This window comes from Myxine glutinosa, chromosome 2, assembly GCF_964187855.1.
Source record: "Myxine glutinosa chromosome 2, kmMyxGlut1.1, whole genome shotgun sequence".
NCBI lineage: Eukaryota > Metazoa > Chordata > Myxini > Myxiniformes > Myxinidae > Myxine > Myxine glutinosa.
This window is the reverse complement of record NC_136262.1, coordinates 180,556,663-180,562,662: the sequence shown is the minus strand read 5'-3', so window position 1 is coordinate 180,562,662 and position 6,000 is coordinate 180,556,663.

Sequence of the window (6,000 nt, the reverse complement as noted above, 5' to 3'; positions counted from 1 at the left end):
CACTGAAAAATCGGAAAGTAACATTTGGCCCATGGAACATTTGTCGAAAAGAAACTGGACTTACCACATTGAGGTAATATGGACCCGAGGTCCATATTACCCCAATGGGGGGGGGGGGAGGGGGTGGAGTCCATATTCCCCACGTTGTTTGGAATATGGACACTGATGGCATATTTTTATTTGTCCCCTCAATCATATGTCTTTGATTTTATTCAACCCAAATTGCACGGGGATGTAGTCTGTCTTATTGTCTAAATAAACCATTATTTGGAAATTTTCCTTGTCTATTTGTATAGCCTCTATCGGGACTTTGGCTTAGGGGGTCCATATTACCCCCACCTACCCTATCAATATTGTTGAAATGAAGATCAAATAGCTGAATGTTGAAATATGTTGAAAAAGTCAAAACTTTACATGGGGTGTACTTACTTTTCCACGTGACTGTATATATATATATATATATATATATATATATAATATATGCACGTCAAGACTCAATCAGGTATCTCACCCGTAGTTGGAAGGAATAACCAAAACCAGTTATTCCCTCTAATTACGGGTGAGAGACATGATTGGTTGGGTCTTGTTATTCATATTGTCATGTCAGTCCTGTGGTGAACACCTCAGGGCGACAGAAAGCTGAACGTTGTTAACTCCGAGGCGTACTTCAAACCTTGGCATGATTATCTTATCGCGTGCGCAGGAAAGCCCGAAGCCTTACCTGATCGGGCGACTGACACAGGGTTAATCCTAACCCACAGGACAAAGAAACGAGACTGGACGGAAAAGTAAAATTCAACAAATATAAATTTATTTACAGTAATGTAATAAACAACGAAAGGTGAGGTAAACTAAAATTCCTAGGTTGAGGATCCTATTCTCCGACTCATATACAGACAGGGGAATGATAAAAGAAAATAGAATAATGTTTCTTTTTTAATCCGCCGAACGCAACTTTTCCTCTTCCAGCGAGGGCGTCGATTGAGTCGGCAGTTCCAAGGTGGCTGAAGCCGCGCTCGGGTCCCGCTCCAACAATGGCATGGAGATGCTTTTTCATCGCACCCCGACCATGAGGTAATCCACGCAAGCGGCCCTCTTTCGCTAACAAGGCTCCGATGATCTCTCCCACGCACACAGATGAGCTCCCGTCATCCTCCCACGCAAAACAACCCAGCGACCGCCGTGATCAAGAGCAGGACAATAGCAAAAAGCAAACGCCGCCGTTCTTTTCGAAAGCCAGCACAAAAGAGAGAATGCAACCACCTCCAACGAACACTAAGACCAGAAGAGAGAGAAAATGTCATCTCCTCTTGCTTTTTCTACGAGCGTCCTGATGACGTCATCCTTTTGACCCATCGCCCAGCGCCGTCGAATCGTCCCAACCAATCATCCCCCGGGGCATGGCCTCACGGCCATTCTTGATGCCCAATGACGAAGCTCGGGGTGTAGTCTGTCAACTCCGGTCCTCCGAGGTGGAGCCTAGCCTTCAGGAATGTTCAGCTGGGTGGGGTTCCTTTGCTGATCGGCAAATGTTCGAGTTTCTGTCGGGCAGTTATGGTTGTTGTAGTGGTGGCCCTTTTTGATGAAATAAAACAAAGGGAAAAATCACAGGGGCCAATTACACACTGGGGTTTATTAATCTTATGCCCTGGAACTAGTTAACACAAAAGCCACGCCCCTTATGGTGACATGCAAGCACTCTTAACCTGAACACTTACCCTGCTTATGTCCATCGAGATGGGTTTCTTCTTCTTCGTGTCACACGGTCCATACTACAACCTACACATTCTGAACTTTCCTATGAGGTATTTCGTGCCTACCCCCACAAACATAACAATATGTTACCTGCGAGTGGAATTATATGTGGAACATGCTGAGAGCCTCGGTGGTGCACATTTCTGTCTAAGCTGTCACTGAAGATTCGCCAACAAGTGAAGAAAGTGATCTGGCGGCTGAAGGGGGCATGTAGCATTGGGAATCTGGGATTCTCATGTATGTACTACTTGTGAATATCTGCAGCTGTAGAGGAACGCGGGTGGAGTTTGAAACAGCAAAGGGCTTACCATGTGTAGCTTTTCTTGGTTGTTTTATGCGTATTTCTTTGCTTTCTTTGGCTAGAAGAAGATGCGACTTTATATATATATATATATCTATATATATATATCTATATATATATATATATACAATTAGTGGGGTATGCTTACACCTTGTAAGCAATAAGTGTGTAGGTACATGTTGAATCGAAGCTTTATGTATGATTATAGGTAAGCATCAACAACCTAATGCTGGATGTCATTTTTTAAGCTCACCTGAAAAGTAGTTCCAGGGAGCTTATGCGATGGCGTGTCGTAAGTCTGTAAACACTTGCAACAACCCCAAGTGAGAGAGGTTGCCCCCCAAAATAGGTGCATAAGGTAAAGCGAGTGGTGACCCAGGGTCACCTGGTAACCTGCACATCCTGCGGATACACCATTATCTTTACACCTCGTCTTTCATAAGTTGTTGTCGTCCAACACTTCCTTAACATCTCATTTCCCTCGCCAGAGAAGAGGGTATTGCATTTGAGTCCGTTTGTTTGTTTGTCTGTTTGTCTGCACAGAATAAATATAATTTTCTCTGTAACTGTTGGTCTGATTAACAGGAAATTTTCACCATAGGTGCAACTCCACCTGTATAATTTTTAAATGATAATTATGACGTCATAGGTCACGTGATTCGGCCGCCATCTTGGAAAAATCGAAAACATTTGCACCTCTATATCTCCGAAAGCGCTGAATAGAAAAAATTGAGACATGGCTCATTGTAAAGAACTCTCCATGGGGAATAAAATATGTTAATGATGATGTCATAGGTGCCTCCATTATTACGTCATAATTCGACAAGTACAAAACTCCATCCGATCAAGATGAAATTTCTTGAGCATAATCTAGGCATAAATTGGTGGAGAAAAAAAAAAATCATGATGTCATAGGTCACGTGGTTCGGCCGCCATATTTGTTTTAACACAAAAGCCTTAAAACCACTGAAAATACATCCTGGCAAGGGTTTGCAATCTCTGATTGCTGTTTTTCTTGTTTATTTTGTAATCGGTGTGCACCTCAATCACACATCCTCATACTCGACTTCATCACTTGTTATTTGGAGCATATATCTTCCAAAAAAATATATATATATTAATGAAGGCCCTTCAACTTTCTTGTTCATGTTATCAGCAGCTTTAAGTGAAAGTGTGATATTAAAAGGAGTTTTAAAATATGGAAAATTACTCTCCTTCCCAGAGAGATTACTGCACCAGACACCGATAACACCTTTTAATCTTTTTATAACATGGTGGACGCAACTTGTATGCCCGGTAGATTCGTTGCATTGTGAAGAAAAGCTCACGTCTGGCACCAAAAACCAACAGAGGGAACGAGCTGTAAATGTGTTCCCAACTTTAACCAGGTTTCACCTTTCAAATCCCAAAGCTTTCATCTTACAAATGTGCGGCCTTGTTTTGTGAGAGATATTTCCTTGTCTGCAATAGCAACCAAAGGGCAAGTTTGCTTGATTAGAACTTGGAAAGCTCATTTTAAATGTTTAAAATGTTAGTTATAGGACTGGCAGTGTGAAAATACACTTTCCATAATTGAAGCGCAGTATGTAGTTGGTTTGAATGCATATTCACAAAAAAACATTTGGAGCAGAAAATGCAAAAGTACAGTGAACTCCTAACTTTATTGAAAGAGACAAAAGTTCAAAAATTTTTATGTTTCAGTCACAGAGTGGTTTTCGTCAGGGACAAGCGCAGACCTGCACACTCACATCTGGTCTTGTTAGGGACAAGGACATGCCTGCACACTCAGATCTGGTCTTCATCAGGGACAAGAACAGACCTGCACACTCAGATCTGGTCTTCATCAGGGACAAGCACAGGCCTGCATACTCTGATCTGAAATGATCTTCTTGTAGGATATAATGAGACACACCTGCAATAGATCAGGAGACCCAGGAAACTATGATCATAATAGCCTCAGTAGTTCGGACTTGAAGGAGTCAAGGGATGGGAAGGGTAAGAGAAGGAAAGGAGATTTTAAAAAAGAAAATGTATGCACACATGTAGACGCTCTCAAAGAAAACAACTTCTTTACTTGATCCAGTTCCATCATATTTCCTTCTCTCTTTGCTTCCCCAGACATGTTGAGATATGGCCCAGTCATTCTTTCAGCGATTCCTCATGGTGAGCAAAACTTGTTCAACTTCAAACTATTCTTTTTGTTGGCAATCCTAAATCTAGCATTAACAAGTTCATTCCTTGCTATGATAGGCTGCTCGCAGCCGCCCAGGATGGTACCACCACCTGCCCCATTGAAACCACGAGCAGAACATTGCATCTGTTGCAAGCTCTTGTGGCAGGCTGCCAGATGGGTCTTTTGTGGGGTTTTGAGAGTTTTTTCTGTCATGGGTTTCATTACCCTTTCTGCAGTGCCTGCACACCTGCTAAAGGGTACCTTTGGAATTGATGTTCTCATAGGTTTGCCACCAGAAAGCTATAGACCCGAACCCGGGTGTTGCACCCAAGGAGGCTGCCGCATGACCTGGCACATAATCCCTGGTCCCCTTCTCTGTCAGTTCGGAACTGGAGCCTTACCGAGCACGGGATTCTGGAAGATCTTCCGAGGCCATTAGTTTTCAATGTCGGTGCCATCGAGAATGCGCCTTGTTTGTCTGCAAAGTTCCCTGAAGTCCTTCACCCCTTCCTTATTCTACTGTGGGCCAATCATCTGTGCTTCCTTCCCCCAATCCTGATTATTATGTTTTCCCTTCTTCTTTCTTTGCTTTTCCACCTAGTGGGGCCTGGCCCCTCTTGTTTTTTAGGCTTAACCGCCCTGCCCCTTTTTCCTGTGGTGTTAATTAAAAAGAATTCCTTGTTGTAATGCTTCGTTGAATGGTTTATTCCATTTAAATTAAAGATTTAACGTTCTTGTTCCTGTTTGTATTTTTTCAAAGCATATGATAAGGAGATATTAACAAAACAACTTACTTTTGTCCTGTTAGAATGCAGATTGCACCACCAACCAAAAGCAACACAATGCTAGAAATAAGAAGTCTGTGTCGTAAGACATTTGTTTACCTGTCGTCAATTAGATTTACTATTTCACATCGCAATCACTCTTTACATACTTTCATGACTGGAAATTCAGTTTCTACAGTTTTTGTTTTTTTTCATTTCTTGATTCCAAAACTAAGGTCACCTCTACCCTGTCACACACCACCTGCAATGCAAGCCTGCGATCCTTGTGCTTCCTTTGTCCATCCCGCTTCAATCTCTGCTCTTTATGTATACAAAATCTATGGTCGTGCACCTTTATGTCACTCTTAGGTCAATATCCACTGTAATGACACTATTAGCTTAGTTTGAGAGGATGGTGTAGATGTAGCGCACTTACTTTTGAGCTTAGTCTGGGTTCGATTCTTGACCCAACTATGAACTGTTGGATTGGTACTTTACAGGCAGGGTGTTGCATCACAAGGTACCTGAAAGAGCAGCATGTCTAGTTGTACAAAATGTTTTCCGAAAAGACAATATTAAGCTGCACTTCGTGGGGATATCGTACCAAGGCAAAACAAACAAATTCACAGGTTTGAGTACATTTTTTTCTCTATAAGTAATTTGTACCAAGAGAAAATATAACCACATCCTCTACACAGAGCACAAGTAATCCTCACATGTGAAACTGAGCAGTTTGAAGATACCGACATGTTGTCGTTTCAAAAGTACGAAGGTCATTCAAGAAGTTAGACGAACGAGATATTCGCAATAGTACAAGAAACTCCAACGTTTCATAAGATGCTAGCAGGGGTACCCGGCATTGCCCGGTGCTGTTTTAATCCTGGTGGCATTTTGAGAAATCAAATTTTGTTCTTTTTCTATTTTTCTGTGGGTGCCTAAACCACTTCCACCACTATGGAATGAGGTCAGAGATCATGTAAATATTACGTTTCACATGGCTACATAGG